The following is a 17,099-nucleotide window of genomic DNA, read 5'->3' on the forward strand; positions in this document are numbered from 1 at the left end:
TAAAAGTAGAGACTGTTCTTAAATGTCACTGTACTGAGCTTTCCCACCAGTGGGAAAGAAAGGTAAAAAGTTGCTTTTCCTAATGCATTAATGACCTTGACCTCACCCTTGACCTCCCTTTTAACACAGAGGATTGAGACAATCTGGATTATCTGCAGATGCCCACCAGGCACCCAGATTCCCACCAACCCTCTCAGGAAAGAGAAAAAGAAAGAGCTCGGGAAGGTCTCTCCCTGACAGGCAGAGGCAGCAGGGAACTGGCATCACCAGAGTCCACTGGGAATGGGCTCCTGGTCCAGCTTTACAGTTTATTGGCCCTTCCATTTGTCTGTCCCATTCATTTGTTCATCGTCTGAGCGCCAACTCTGTACCAACCACACCAGCTGCTCTTTAGGTGCTGAGGATACAAAGAATAAGACAGCCCTTGCCCTTGAGGGAAACGGCAATGACTGCAAATCAGCACAGCAGCTGTCCTAGAGGTCTGATGGGCAACAGCTCGGGGTACGGTGGTGCACAGAGGAGACAGTCGTCGAATATCCAGGGAGAAGAATACCCAAGGAAATCATGCCTAAGCTGGTGTGAAAGAATGAATAGCATGAGCAAGGCCATGCAAGTTACAGAGCCCACTTGGCCAGTACATATGAGGAGCTGCCTAGAGGCACTGGAAGTGAGGGGTCAGGGTGGTGAGAGGTAAGATCTGCAGGGTGGGCTGAGGCCAGCTGGTGGAAAGAGCTTTGTAAGCCAAGTAAGGGGGTTTGGTCCTGCAGAGGGGAGCCTCTGCAGCGGAAGAACATGCTGAGATTTGAGTTTCACAAAGACCACTCGGGAAGTGGTTAGATTTGAGCTGTCGTAGTGGCAAGTGGGAGGCAGGAGAGCCCCGGGGGTGGACCAGTGTGTTAGCCTGGGATGTCGGGACAAACCCTGAGACCTTAATATTTAAGGGGAGGCAGAATAAATAAGAGAGGTCAATGAAGAAGGCTGAAGGATACAAAGAGGTGGGGGGACAACCCAAGAGTGCTGTCAAAGTTACCAGCATAGAGATTGTTTTCTAGAGACTGATCAGGAGAGTTAAATAACAGTAGCATTTAACTATGCTTGCTTTATACCAGGCACTTTGCATATATCAACTCAATCAATACTCATAGGGTTGTGATAATAATAATCGTATTACTATCTCATTTCATAATTGAGGAAATCGAGGCAGAGATCACTTAATGAACTTGTCCAAGATGACACAGTGCTAAGTGACAGGGTCACCCACATGGGGCAAAGAGGCCAAGTAAAAGGAAGCTGTAAAAAGGTCATTGGATTTAACCTTCCAGAGGTCAAGGACAACCTTGGCCATTGTGCTTTCATTAGAAGGTTGAGAACTGAAAAACGATTCCAATAGGCTGAAGCATGAATTGTAGGTGAACAGTCAGAGATATCAAGGGTGAAGGATTCTTTTACATAAGCCAATGAGATCTGAGTCTTGACTAATACGATCTGCTCAGTTCTTATTAGCCAGAGCATTCGGTGAGTGTGTGTGTGTGTGTGTGTGTGTGTAAGCACATGTACACATGTGTACACACACGCGTGTTGTATATTGATGCTTGAAAATGAGGAGGTGATAGAAACCAGAAGGTGAAAGAGCTTATGAGACCCTCTCAGGAGTGTGGTCCCGAGGATGACAGGGTGCTGCTGACAATGACCTGACGCACATCCTTCCCGAAGACTTCCACCTCCACGAAGCTCGCCCTGGCCTCTCAGCCCGGTTTTGGCTGTCCCTCTTCTGTGATCCCCCAGTACCCTGGCCCTGCCCCTGTCATGGGTGGCACCCACCTCCACTCCTGGACTGTGAAGACGAACTCATCTGACTGTGAATGCCTCGAGGGAGGGGCCCACGTCTTGTTCATCATTGTATCCTTAGCCTCTAACAGAGTTATGACATCGATCAATAAAAAAAGAAATGTGTGGGGGCTTCCCTGGTGGTGCAGTGGTTGAGAGTCCGCCTGCCGATGCAGGGGACACGGGTTCGTGCCCCGGTCCGGGAAGATCCCACATGCCGCGGAGCGGCTGGGCCCGTGAGCCACGGCCGCTGAGCCTGCGCGTCCGGAGCCTGTGCTCCGCAACGGGAGAGGCCACAACAGTGAGAGGCCCGCGTACCGAAAAAAAAAAAAAAAAAAAAGAAATGTGTGGATAAGTGTTTCTGCCAGGTTATGTGCTTTGAAATATTCTTCTTGGAGCCACGTAGATGATGGCATAGAGAACATGGGAGTGAAGACATTTCTTTTAAACACCTTATTTGCTCTTAGGTCTCCTCCAATTTGGCAGGGTGAGGGAGGGGGGATTTTTATAAATGGTTGCTGTGTCCGTGCTCCAACAAAAATTTGGAAACGCAGAGCTGCTGTGGGACTCTGTGTGCTTTCCAAAAATTTTGAAATGGAACTAAATGTTTGCATCATTTCCGTTAGATATACAAAGAAAATTAGGTTGTCAGTAAGTAACTGTTGAGTATCTGCTACATGTTGGACAACTTATTAGGTGTAATCAATCTAGAGTAGGTGTAATCAATTGATTGATGTAATCAATCAATCAATGAGCAAGTTTGTCCCTGACCTGGACAAGCATGAAGCTTAACTGGATAAACATACACACACACACACACAAATGGGTGTGCATATATACATTATAATATATACACATATATACATATGTATATAGACATATTCATAGGAAGATGGATGGAAGGTTCACAAAGGAACATGAAAAAATGAAGTAGGAACCTGACTATGAAATCAGTCAGCCACAATGAATATTCTAGCCTGCTTCCCTTCACAACCAGTCCCCAACCCCAGTCATTCAGTCATTGCTTACTTCTTTATGTAAATGATATACAACTTCTAATGTTAGCAAGCCCTTGATTTACTTATATTTGACACATTACATAAAGAGAGCCTTAAACAGGAAGTTTTGCCTATACCATTACACACATACACACACTAATATGCATGTTCTGAGACTACAGCTCTTTGGTGGGTCTGAAACTCCCCTTTCTTTTTTGACTAATTTCACCTAAATAAATATTCCCCCTAAATCCTGGCAACTGGTCTCCTACTTTAAGATCATGTGCTCCCATTCATACCAGAGCAGTAAAACAGTACATCACTCTAAAGCATAGTGCAGCAAATCTTCATACACGCCCACACATCACTGTGAAACATTATATCCAATATTTCAGCCACATGCCTACGTGCTACAGTTCCACTTCCACTTGCTTACAGCTTTAATCACAAATTAGCCAACAAGTATTTATTCTTTGTCACCTGTGTGTTCATAACTGTATAAGGATAAAAAAAGTTTAACACATAATATTTGCCCAGTAGTGGATCTGTATGCTAATTGGAAGTGAACATCCATTGACTGACAAACTTTCGTTGATACCTGCCCCCCACCCCCTATGATCCAGGTATTATGCCAGCATTCAGGATACAAGGATGAACAAAGGCACAGTCCCTGCCCTAGAATAGATCATGTTCACGATAAATAACATTTTATATAATAGGTGCCCTAATGAAGGTCTGTGCGAAGGGCAAATGGTACCCTTAAAAAAAAGAGTGCTTATTTTTGACTGAGGGCTCAGTGACAGTTTGACAGAGACAAAGAAATCTGAGCAGACTCTCGCAACACTTTCAGGAGCCCAGTGGCTGGACCATCCCTGTCTGAGCACGAGCCATGAAGACTAGAGCAGACTCGACAGGACTTACAAGCATGTGAAAGAGACAGGCTGGGCTCTGGTGAGCAAGAAACCACCAGAGTTTCTAAGATAGAGTCCTGATCCTGTCTGCATTTCAGATGATAACTTGTGACTGTCAAGGATAGATTAGAAGTGAACAAGACTGGAGTCTGAGAACCCCTCAGGTTCTGCTCAGGTCGGACTGCTCATAGGTAGAGAGGGTGTGACCCAGGGAACGGCAGTGGGGTCTAAAGGCAGAAACTCCTTCCAGAGATGTTAGAAATAGACCAAACAGCAGCCTGTGGGATGCGGCAAGGGAGGAACACAGCTGACAGATGACTCTGAGGTTTCTCACTTAGGCATCTGAGGAGAATACGTGAGGAAGACATAACTGGAGGGGATCCGCGAAGAACGGGTTTAACTGAGAATCTAATTTAAGTTCAAAAATTCTGTACTATCAGTGAAGGCATGCAGGAGGTAGCTGGGATGCAGGACTCGTGTTCCAGGGAGATGTGGATACAGAAGAGAGCCTGTGACCTAACTGAGGGACACTACACTTGAAGACAGATAGGGAGACAAAGGGGTTACCTTTCTTCTCGGACTGAGAAGGAGCAGAAAGGGAAAGGGAAAAGCAACAGACAGGATTTTCACAAAACCAAGGGAAGAGGAGTGGAGAAGATAGCAGGGTGCCCACAAAACATCACCTTGATCTACTGATTTAATTAAGCGATAAATAACACGGATACCTTTTTGCGAACAAATCTCTATCTAAGATGCCAGTTTTGTGACTCAGTAAGGTCACAAACGTGAAAGGTTAAGATCAGTGTGAGCGAGGATTATAAAGTCTTCCCTGGGGGAAGCTGTACCACTTCCCCTGGACTTTCAGAGAATGTAGGCTATGCAAAAGAGATATGGTGGGGCAGGACACACCAGTCAAGAATTAAAAATAAGAACAGAGCATTGGAGGGGCAGGGATCATCAAGGGACCTAATTAAAGAGACCAGTCCTCCTGGATTCATGGTGAGGGGTGGTGGGAGATGAGCGGTACCAGTCGAGCGGGCTATCGTGGAGAGCCTTGAGGGGCAAGCAAAGACGCTGGACCATCCTAGGTTAAGCCATAGATCTGTCTTCAGTCTTGTCTGCCAGGAACTCCCTGCGCTGTACTAGTAACTGACCACAGCAGCCCCAAATGATTCTTGGCAACTCTTTCCATGCTAGCTTCTGCCCTGATAACTGGCTGGGCAAGAAAACAGAATGACAGAAACGGCCTGCTGGTTTTGCTCACAGGCTGCAAATGACCCCTCCTGCCCATTTTTCAGCTGACCCTTCCTGCCCAGTGTTCACAGCTGACTGTCCCTTGATTCATCTGATAAACAGAAGGGGGGCATTTCAAAGATGTCCAGTGGCTCACCCCTCGGAAATTCTCATTAACCTGACTATCAGGGTGGGAAAGAGAGATAAAAGACCTGCACTTTCTCATTGCTTAAAAACTGCTCAAAGGTGGTGATTTTCACACCTGCTGATTTGGTCTTTAAAGAGCCTTGTGAGATGAGAAAGATCACTGTTCATTTTTTCTTCCAGCCTCTTCCTTCTCTTCTGTGGTTCGTGCAAAAACACCCTGATTTTAATTCCTAGGTGGAATGTTCGCAAGCTTCGATAATCTTCTTTCACAATTTCTACTAAACACACATAGCAGCAGATTATATGTGAGTTATCAGTATCTTAAATAACTGAACCCGATGAACAGAAAGGGGTTTCACTCTTAAGTAATTAGGTGAAAATCAGGTCTGGCTTCTCTTTGGAATCTGGAAGCCTCTTTCTCCTGCAGACAGGAGCAAAAGGTTACAGTAAATTTGAAGAAATGTCTGCAGCCAGCTTGGAGAAATTTACACATTGGCTTTTTAAATGAAGGTACTTTTTATAGCATTAATTGGAGATTTTAAGCAGCAGGTGGTGTTATTTCATTTTATTTTGTAAGGAAAAGTCTAACAGTGAATTATTTTGAGGTTTTTCTCAAGCTCTCTGAAATGAAGCTTTTACTGCCTGCTGCGTAATGGCCTTCTTTTGCCACGTAAACATGAGATCAATATAGTTTTAAACAGAAAGGTTTTTCTAATGCATTTTTGGTATTTTTCAAGCTGTGATACAGCTGATAGGAGTTCTTATAAAATGTGAATTACAGGAAATTCATATTTATAAGCTTCTGCAAGTAATTTTAGAGCGCTGACTTTTAAACACCTGCTAATGAAGAATTCCAAGAGTAGCACTGTGCACTAACTTTTAATATTTCCCCATATACATCTCTTTCCCTAACCCAGGCCATGGTGGAGGAATCATGGCTTGAGACCTTGCCAGTGTGGGTCTCTTTTTGTGAGCTTCTGGCCACTGTCCTGAAGTGAGGGTGTGACTCCAGTCCCCTGAGGGAGGTTCATAGTGGCCACTGCCAGGTTTGGCCATCACAGTCTTCTAAAGTGCTTTGTGGTTCTGTCTTTTAATTTTCCCCGGAAGAATACTGAAAATACCACAGCACTGGGAAGGAGGCATGTGGCAAAAACACAAAGACAAGTTTCCCCTTACTCTTTCTGTATTGGTTTGCAATTGCAGCTGTAACAAATTAGCACAAACTTGATGGCTTAAAACTACACAAGTTTGTTATCCTACAGTTCTGGAGGTCAGGGTCTGAAATGTGTCTCCCCAGGCTAAAAAATCAAGGTGTTAGCAGGGCTCCGTTCCTTTCTGCAGGCTCTAGAGGAGAATCCATCTTTTCGCCATTTCCAGCTTCCTGGAGCCACCTGCATTCCTTGGCTCGTGGCCTCCTTCCACCTTCAAAGCCAGCAATGGCCCATCATTGAGTCTTTCTTACGACGTCGGCTCTCTGGTTCTGACTCTTCTGCCTCCCTCTTCCACATTTAAAGGACCCTTTGGAGTCCACTGGACCTACCGAGGTAAGTGAGGACCATCTCCCTGTTTTAAGGTCAGCTCATTAGCAACCTTTACTCCCCTGTTGCCCTGTAACATAACATATTCACAGATGCCGGGGATTTGGACATGGATTTTGGAGGGCCGTTATTCTGCTTATCACATTCTCACTACATCTTTCAGGAAAGGAGCACAAAAGGTTTTCAAGACACTTTTAAAGAAAGTCAGCTGGTCAAATAGAAAGGTTGGTTTAGTCTGTGGGAGCAGTCTCTTCAGAACACATTCTAATATGATTTAAAAAAAAAAAAAAAAAAAAACCCGAACACTTATGACCATGTCTTCATACAACTTGTTAAATGAAGGTAAATTGTTAATGTGTCTCAGTTCCACTATTTTACACTCATGCCCTTCAGAACCAAACTACAGAGGGATGAGTCCCTCTGTCCACATTTAGACCTGACTACTCTCAGGATGGGAGGAGAAGTCAGAGGGTCGCAAGCCCAGAGAATGGCCAGCTCCCTCTCCTGCCATTTTCCCTTTGAGATGCCTGGGGTTGGGCTGCTGGCGTCCCTGCCCCCCTACCTCCACCCATACCCCCCACCCTGCTTGGATAACGAGCTCTCTCCTACCTGGGCCAGGACAGGGTTAGCACTTGCTTCCAACCCCTAAGTCCCCAAAACAAACAGCCCTCGTGAGATTTTCCTGAGGGATTTTACAGGTTGCTGTTGTTGTTGTCGTGGTGTTTTGGGTTTTTTAATCTTTCGTCTCTTTGAGGAAGAGGTGTAGCGGAGTGCAGGTCTGCCTGCACCTGCCCCTGCCTCATCGCATGTCTTTGAAAGATACCGGAAAGACACATGTGGAACCAGAGGTGGCAATTCACCAAATTACAGCAGCAACATAAAATCTTTGGAGAAAGTGTGTGATAATTTGATCAGAGGCATGAAGGGAAAGAATCTCAAAGTGAAAGGACCAGTTCGGATGCCTACCAAGACTCTGAGAATCGCTACCCCCAAAAAAATCCTTGTAGTGAAGGTTCTAAGCCTTGGGGTCATTTTCAGAGAAGGACCCACCAGTGACTCACTGACACACATGGTCCTTCCGAGATTGTTAAGGTGACTTCTATCAGCATTGAGCCCCGGTGGAAGCTGAAGTCACTGCTGCAGATGCTTAAATCAAACTTTTGAAAGTTGATTATAAGTTGTTAAAAAAAAAAACTTTTGTAATTCAACAATATTTATTGAGCACCTACTACGTGCCAGGCCTTGTTCTAAGAACTAGGAATTCACATAAGCAGAAATCTCATGGCCTTGTGGAGGCTGGGAGTAGAAGGGACAGTGGAGATTCAATAGACACAATAATCATGAATATTACATCATATAAGTGCTAGGGAGTGCTAGAGAGAGGGAGCAATGTTCGAGCCGTAAGGGCAGGCCTCATTTTAAAAATAGCATGTAAACAAAGACTTAAAAAGCATGAGGAATGGATATCTGAGGGGGAATGCTCCAGGGAGAGGAAATGGCTGGGTCAAAGGTCCTGAGGAGGGAAAGAACACAGAAGTTACCAAGTATTAGGAGGGTATAGATTTTTCACAACAAAAGCTAAAGTTCATTTGAATGCAAAAAGACTAGATCCGATTTTTCAAAAAATTCTCCTCTACAACTGTCTTCAATTTTTTTATCTGAAGACTGTCTATTCTTTTGACCACCAAATAATTTGCCATTTTCCATTCAATAATGGCAGGGCCCAACCAAGGACCTAAGAGAAACTGGAAGAAGTCATCACTGAGGGGCAAAAATGATACAGAAAAGGGGGGGTTTGTGGAAGACACACTTGCCTGACCTGTGACTTGTTCTCCAGACGCAGAAATGGAGCCGTGAGGAAGTGTGCGCTCAGGGCACCTCCACCCCCATGACCTCGACAGCATCCCTGCTCTCTGACCTGCCTTACTTCTGTGTTTCCTGGTTCGTCGTCTCTCTCCCTCATGAGAAGGTGAGAATATTCGCGCCCAAGAGCAGGGATGGTGCCTGACACCACTGATCACCAAGGGGACTCTGGGCCAGTCTAGCCCTCAGTAGCAGGATACGTGGGCTGTCCATTCTGAGACCAGGCCAGGAGCCCTGGTTATAGAAGCAGGCCCATGTGAAAGGAAAAGATACCAGGCCGGAAGCTGAATCTTTCTCTGGAAAAATACTGCAATTACTACATGCAAGAAAAGTTTAGTTTGAAAAGAACAAGCTCCTGTTTCCTGGTACACTCCTTTCCAGCCAGCTCAGATCTGGGTCGTGTTGAGGCAGAGAAACGACCCTTCTCCCCACCCCCACCACTCCCACCAAGTGTCAGTACTTGGGGAAACCTTTATCTGAGAAGAGAGACATTCTCCTCACTCAGATGGAAAGCGTTTGAGGTGGGGAAGCAAGGAATGGCAGGAGGTATTAATTATTTATGTGATGAAAAGGTTGTGCTGTACAGAGACACCATGTGATGGAAATATTCCCATCACATTAATAATAATAATAAAAAGACCTTCACCTCCCATGACAAGAAGCTGCAAATCTAAATAATTTTATCTTCTCCTCTGAATATTTCCCAGGGTACAACAGTAGCTCTCAGGCAGAAAGAAATTATTCACTGAGAACATGAAAATACTCCCTTTCAGAAATGACTTCAAGATAATATTTGCTATGTGACTTTGGTAATTTTATACACATACGTATAAGTTTCTTTTACTAAAATGCTCAATTTTGTTGATGGAGCAGTTTAAACTTTATACAGCAATTTCATCCACTGTAACAGATATAAAAAGATCTATGTCTCTGCCATGTCTAAAACATCAGGATTATCCATAAAGTCAAGCAGTGCATTAAAAAATTTGTTCATAGGGCTTCCCTGGTGGCGCAGTGGTTGGGAGTCCGCCTGCCGATGCGGGGGACGCGGGTTCGTGCCCTGGTCCGGGGGGATCCCACATGCCGCGGAGTGGCTGGGCCCGTGAGCCATGGCCGCTGGGCCTGTGCGTCCAGAGCCTGTGCTCCGCAACGGGAGAGGCTGCAATAGTGAGAGGCCCGCGTACCACAAAAAAAAAAAAAAAAATTTGTTCATATAAAATGCCATAAAATCAAAGCACCATATATCTCAATTAACCAGGCACGGAAATATTTTAACTATTGTCATATAGCATAATAAATATTAACTCATTAAGTTTTCAAATACCTAAGCAATGGAAGTTTATACCTGCCCTGCGAACAGAAGGCTGTTTTCCCGTTTAAATGAACACACCATTGCCGTTGTATTTCAGAATTTTGTCTTCTGTGCAAGTTCACAAAGTTAACTCTATCAGCATCTTCAGGTACTAAACACACTCACAAATACTAAAGTGTAAGCCAGAAGACCATCAAAATTAATTAGATCATTATATTTTAGAGCCCCCAAAGGACTCAAGAAAGCAAATGGTTCAACCCTTTCATTTTCCAATTGAGGACAGAATTGTTGGATAATTTGCCCAAGGCATGACTAGACCTATATTTCTCACTTAACACAGGCAATGCTCTTTAATTTACACGAAGCTATATCTGGTTGCTAGACAAAATATTATTGCAGGGGAGAGGGGTGTTAAACATGGGAAATCAATTCATGGTGTTGCTTTAGCAACCATGGAATTCTCTCTATAGCTTAACACAGTGCCTTTTGGAGAGTCAGTAAATAGTTGCTAAATGTGAATGAATGGATGGAGTTCTTGGGAAAAGTATATTTGCTTCAAAGTATACTTCCTTCTGGCCACGGGAAAACCTGGCAAACTTTCCTTTCTGCATTTGCCTAGGAGCAGCCTGGGAAACAGCTTTCCCGAGTCTGAAGACATTAGAGCATGACTATCCCAGGTAGCACTTGATGGTTTTCCCTATGTTTAATTCATTTTTTTTCCTGTTTCTAATGTGTTTTCAAGTGGATGTAAGCTCAGTAGTCACGAGGTTCTTATCTGATTACAGTGGTATCAGACTTCATAAGAAAGTTCTGATAAAACAGCCCGTATTCCAAACATCACACAATTTTTCAATTTAGGTGTACTAATGTGCTTATTTCTAGAATAACCCTAGTAGCCTCACAATTCACTCAACATAAAATCACAGGAGGTCCTGTTTCCCGGACCTTCACCTGATTCCCTTCCTAAATAATTTATATTTTTTGTAAATTAAGCCTCTGCCCATTCAAATGTGGTGCAGCTGGTTGTTTGCTTTTTCTTTGTTTAAATCGCCACTGTTTCCAAAAATGCCAAACACTTATCATCGGTGCCATTCTTTTTGATACTGGACTACTTGCTGAATTCACTGTTACCTATTTCATGTGTATGTCTCCTTCTGCCAATGAAATTATAAACTGCTTAGTGTCAAGAGGCACATTTACAATATCACAGGGAATAGTCAATAAATCCGTGTTATTTCACCTCCAGGTTAATTGTTTGAAGCTACTGGAAAGAAAGAACCATGTAAAAAGTGATCTCCAATCAGGCAGTTTAACTAGAAATCTACTCCTTCCAGAACTGTTTGTGTGCATTTAGGAAAGGAGGCAATAAGGGAAAGAAGTCCAAAATAAGTTCACTTAGCATGTCATTAATGAGGAAATTTCCTTATTTCTTTTATACAGGGCTGCCAGTTTGATAGAGGAAGAAAGCATCAAACATAGAATATTTGTATTTCAACGTAACAGTTAATGGATTCACTAATCCACATATCTTTGTGTATATGATGGTAAAATTTGGGTTGGAAAATAACATGAGTATGTGTATATAAGTGGGTTGATTCATCCATTATTTTACTTAACAAATATTTACTAAGTATCTACTAAAGACCAGATTAAATGCAAATTACGGTCACCCTTCCTTCAGTATCCACAGGGGAATACCTCCAAGACCCCTGTAAATACCAAAATCTGCAGATGCTCACGTCCCTCATATAAAATGACATAGTATTTGCATATAACTTACCTTAGATTACTTACAGTACCTAATACAATGTAAATGCTATGTAAATAGTTGCCAGTGTGCACAAATTCAAATTTTGCTTTATGGAACTTTCTGGAAAAATTTTTTCACATATTTTCGATCCGCAGTTGGTTGACTACGCGGATGCAGAACTCATGAAGGAGAACACCTAAGCTGAATCTTAAAAACAAGTACGTTTTGACAAAAAAAAGTTTGGGTGGCAGTATGAATGCGGAGAATTTCAGACAAAGAAGCCAGTAAAAACCAAGAGGGAGCATAGGGCATGGAGGAAATCCCAAGCCATTTAATGTTGTAAGAGCATCAAGCCCAGTTTAGGGGGTATAGGAATACGATGTGAAACAGTCATGAACTTGAAGACTTTCAGCTTTGTCTGTGGGTGACGGGGAGCGACTGGAGGGTTTTAAGCACGTGAACCACACACAGTCAAATTTTGGTCCAGACAGGTGACACTGGAAATGAGGACAGAACAAAACTCAGGGGGAAAGACCAGAAAAAAAGGACACCTGTTAGGAAGTTACTGTTGCCTGTTGAGAGCAAAGGCGAGCCTAAACAAGGGCTGTGGTAGAGAGATGAAAATTGGGAAACTGTCCTAATATTTAGCAAGTAAAGTCAGCAGGATGTGGTGAACAGTTGGGAATATGAGGTAAGGGGAAGAAAGAAGTCAAGATTGTACATCAATTTTAGGCACAGATAAATAGTGCTGTCATTGATCGAGACAGAAAGTGTTGCGGTGGGAGATGGTTAGTGTAACTTTAGGAATGTTGGGTACAAAGTCTTTGAACCACAAAAAATGCTCATCCGCACCCAGGTGTCAATTTGAAGAAGAGTCTCTCTCATGGACCCTATTTGCTTCAAAAAACTTATAAAAATAGTTGGATACCATGTAGAGAGCACACTGCCAAATATCCAGATTACGGTAAGATGGAAAAGATAACAAGTTACAAAATCAAGACCCAAAATTAGGTGAACAGGCTGAAATACAGACCAACAAGATTAAATTTAACAGGAAAACATGAAAAATCCTGCATTATAGGATGGGAGGATGTAACTTGACAGCTCTCCGTGTGAGTGTAAATGGAAATTTTAGTAGCACTTAAACTTAATATAACCTATATTGAGTCTGAAAACTTGGACTCCATTCATAGAAATATGTAATACATTTTAATCATACATTTTTCAGATTGGGGTGGGTCACAAAATCCTGAGTTCCATAAAAATGTTTCAGCGGCCACCACAGTACATGAGGAGGAAAATCATGAGCAGGTGGCCTCCCAAACTATCCAGAAAACTCCCTGCAACCAGAAAAGATCTCCGTTTATGTATGACACAAAGGGGACTTTTTGTAAAATTTCCTCTAACGAAAGGGCTCCACTTCCCAAACCACTGACTGTGATCCTAGGGTGTAATCAACCCATAGTAAATTCTGCACAAGTCAAACCACATCTTGGATGTTTGTGTTTGGTTCCAGGCATCTCATATTAAGGTGGCCACTGAAACACTCCAAAGTTTGCAGGTAGAATGTAACCGGGATAGGAAGATGAAGCAATCCTTCTCACTGAGGAGTGGCTGAAAGAATTCGGGACGTTTCAGCTGGAGAAAGACTGAAATGAACATCAGCACCTGTCTCCAAATTTCTAAAGGGCTACCAACTGGAAGAGTCATATTCTCCATGCCGTCCTTCTGATGGCTTCGCCGGGAGCAGAGTGGAGATTACAAGCAAGTAGATTATGGGCCAACACAGAAAAGGATTTACATTTAGAGTAAGAGAAACGGTTGCCCTGTGAGGACAAGAGCTCCCTGAATATATGCAGGCAGTTCTATCGGCTGGAGGAACCATTATTAGCTTTAACAGCTATTGTCTTGCAATTCTAGAATAAAAGACATGTGTAATCCAACTGTATTTTCATTCGATGCCTCAACTCTGCAGTAGACTGCTATACTTCCCATTTTCATTCATTCTGCCAGTACCAAGCATTCATTGGGAACATGAATATTTTCAAACATGAATCAGATGTGATCCCGGCCCACAAGTAGCTCACAGTCCAGTGCAAAATGCAGATTTGTCAAGAAGTTATTGCAGGTGCATGTGGTAAGTACAGCTGCGGTAAGGAAAAGCTACTAAACCTACCGGGAGAAGGAGTAACATGAATGGCATCCCCTTCACGTCAAACGAAAGGACAGGATACTAGCCTCCTGCTAGACTCAAGTCCCTTTTAGAAACACATTTCTCCCCAGCACCACTATCTTATTTTCACTAACAGGTGGACCACTTCATGCAAAGTCTTTTCTCACTTTATTCGGTAAGTCTGCTTCACCCAAGTATTGTAGGCACTAATTGGGATGACTGCCTGGTTCACAGGCAACCCTTTTTCCTTCTTGTAACAGCACTACTCCTCCAAACACTGAGGTGGTCATGTGACCCAGCTCATCATAAATCATTATTCCCCAGCCCTGATAGGCCCCAGGGGTGGACACATGCTTGTAAGCTGGGCCAATCAGAATCCTTCCCTGTGATTTTTTTTTTCCCCAAACTGCAGTTGAAAGTTCTCTTTACTCTTATGTTCCTGGGCTAAAAAGATATAATCCAGGAGCTGTCTACAGCCACATTCCCCTCACAGGAGGAAAGTCTGTGTGCAATAAGGGAGAATGAAGCCAAGGGGCTAGAATAATCAGAGCTGAAAGATACAGAAAGAATATTGTGGATTTTTGTGTCCCTGGTTCCAGGTTCTGAGGTCCCTGGCTTTGCCCTGGACTTTAAAATTCTTTTTTCAATTCTGCAAATTATCTATTTTAGTATTCAAAGTCACTTTCAACAAAAAAATACATGTAATGAGATTATTCTATAAAACAAAACTTAGGATATAACACACCAACCCAAATGGGTGTGAGATGCACAAAAATGGAAACAATATGTATTTCTATTTTTCAACTAAGAACATTTCTGAGCACTAACAATGCGGCAGATGATGTGTAGGTGCTGGAGACAGAAAACAGATATGCAAACCAGTTGGTACAGGTATGGACAATGTAAGTGCATATAGATTTGGGTGTAGCTGTAATGTAATAGTTAAAATATGCATAAAGGGGCTTCCCTGGTGGCGCAGTGGTTGAGAGTCCACCTGCCAATGCAGGGGACACGGTCCGGGAAGATCCCACATGCCACAGAGCGGCTGGACCCGTGAGCCATGGTCGCTGAGCCTGCGCGTCAGGAGCCTGTGCTCCGCAACGGGAGAGGCCACAACAGTGAGAGGCCCACGTACCGCAAAAAAAAAAAAAAAAAAAAAAAAAAAATATATATATATATATATATATGCATAAATATCATACATGGCATAATTTTCAGGTTAAAAAGTCAAAATATTTGAGAACCAATGAACAGCGGCACTGACCAGTTAGAAATCATAAACAACTAGTGTGGCTATTGGCCATAGTAACAAGTACAAGCTGAAAATCAGCTCTTATTATCATCAGATTACTTCTTTTAATTCACCCTAAAAATTAATTATCCTCCAGAACTCCTCAGTGGCTTTAAGGGGATACATCAGAAAGTAGGAAGAGCTTAGAGGTAGTAACTGAACATTGAGTTCATGCCAGTTTTTCTGATTACAGGCATCACGCAATTTATCTCCCGCTAATTGAACTGTAAAGTTTTTTTCCATGGGGGTTTTGGGCTACATTTGAAATGGGTGGACTTTTCTAAACTCCTTTGGTCAACAAGATAAGAAAAGGCCTTTCAGTTGTATTGCTTTCCAAGCTCTTTCCATGAGCTAATTTACACTGCGGGCCTCAGTGGTGGAAAATCATTAATGTTATTATTTTGATTACTAGGTATTTTGGAATAAATGACTTAAAGACTAGAGGACTAGTCAGTTTCAACATCAAAGTAATCCAAAGAGGCTAATCAGCACTCTGCCATCACATATGGGCTGGATTGATAGAACATGTTTAATAGCATCGTGCTGGGGGCAGAAACAAGAGATAGCCTACACAGGGAAGTACCTGATAAAGATGGGAAGACAAAGAACCAATCCCTTAGCAGCTGAGAGTTCAGGATATTCATAAAGCTTCCACTACCCAAAAGCAGCAGGGGCAACTTCATTTCCATTAAGAGAATGGGAAGGAAATTGAATATCATAACAAGATAATGGGCTCCTGCTTCTGCACAACTACTTGTATAAAGTCAGAATGTCTGCTGACAAAGTGCTTGTTACTGGTATCGAGACAACCAGGAACAATGAACGTCATTTGTACATGCTTCCTCAGGGGAAATTCTTTTTCCCTAGTTGTGGGATGCAAGTACTTTTCAATCTCAGTAACAGAATACAGGCTGAAGTTTCACCATCAGTTTAGAAGACCTGTGACCTTCAGCCAGCTGGGGTTGGAAAGGAAGCAGTTTGATGATCCATGATAGCTATGCATAGGGAACATAAACATTAAAAGGGGAAAAAAAATTGCTCTTGTATTTTACTTTGTAGTTCTCCTACAGGAGGCCTTTCCAAGACTATGACCAAAAAGGATAGAAAGAACTATGAGTCTTAAGCTTGTACAATGCTAGCATTTTCTACATGGAGCTTCCAGGATGGCAGGACATTTTACTTAAAATAGATTTCATGTCATTTTACACTAAAGCTTGACTATATCTCAAATCACGTCTCACAGGTCACAATCAAAGGTACAATCACCAGCTTTCTTCATATTTTGATGGGAAGGTTTCAATGAAGAAGTGAAAATTGAAAGATCTGCAGAAAACGTATGCAGTGAATCATATTTTTAAAATACCATATGTCCTCTGGAATTTTAAATAATTTCTAAAATATTCTCTAACTACAAAAACTCTACGGCAAAAACAAAAAAACTCACTACTTTTCCATATTCATGAAAAGCTCACTAGGGAGAATATTTAAATATCTTTTGGCAGTGTTTTTAAAGACTTACAAAGCACTCAGAGAATAATCTCAAGAGAGCATATTTAAATAGTCCGCCCTCCCCAAAGTTCTTCCAACCTGTGATTATTTACTGTATGTCTTTCTGTATTTTAATTTCTATAGTTTTCTATAGCCCGAAACCCTGGGCTTATGAATTCCTCTTCTAGAAAAAAGAATTAGTGCGGGAAACTCCACACCTGCAGGGTAACCAAGTCTTATCCCATTTGTGACAGGAACCAAAGCTAGGCCTGGTGGGAGGCTACCCACCTCTGCAGACTCAGACAGACTACATTTAATCCAGGCTCTTCCACCTGCTAGCTGTGTTATTCTGGGCAAGTTACCAAACCTACCTGTACCTCACTTTCCTTATTTGTAAGATGAGGCTAATAAGAGTCTTACCTCATGGGGCTGTTAGGACTAAATAAGTTAATGTATTTAAAGTGCTCAGAACAATACCTGGCACTTTACAAGTATTGAATATTATTAGTACTACTATTATTTTTATTATTATCATTATCGTTGTTAAGAGAATGACAAATTCCACTTG

At 42.5% G+C, this 17,099-nt stretch overlaps 1 protein-coding gene and 1 pseudogene across 1 annotated transcript in view; one reads left to right on the top strand and one right to left on the bottom strand.

Moving 5' to 3' along the window:
• DCDC2 (doublecortin domain containing 2) overlaps positions 1–17,099 on the bottom strand; it is a 160,804-nt gene that overhangs the window by 51,971 nt on the left and 91,734 nt on the right. The window lies entirely within an intron of this gene.
• Positions 7,244–7,905, top strand: LOC132431794 (small ribosomal subunit protein uS10-like; annotated as a pseudogene).

This window comes from Delphinus delphis, chromosome 10 (assembly GCF_949987515.2).
Source record: "Delphinus delphis chromosome 10, mDelDel1.2, whole genome shotgun sequence".
In the NCBI taxonomy this organism is placed as follows: Eukaryota; Metazoa; Chordata; class Mammalia; order Artiodactyla; family Delphinidae; genus Delphinus; species Delphinus delphis.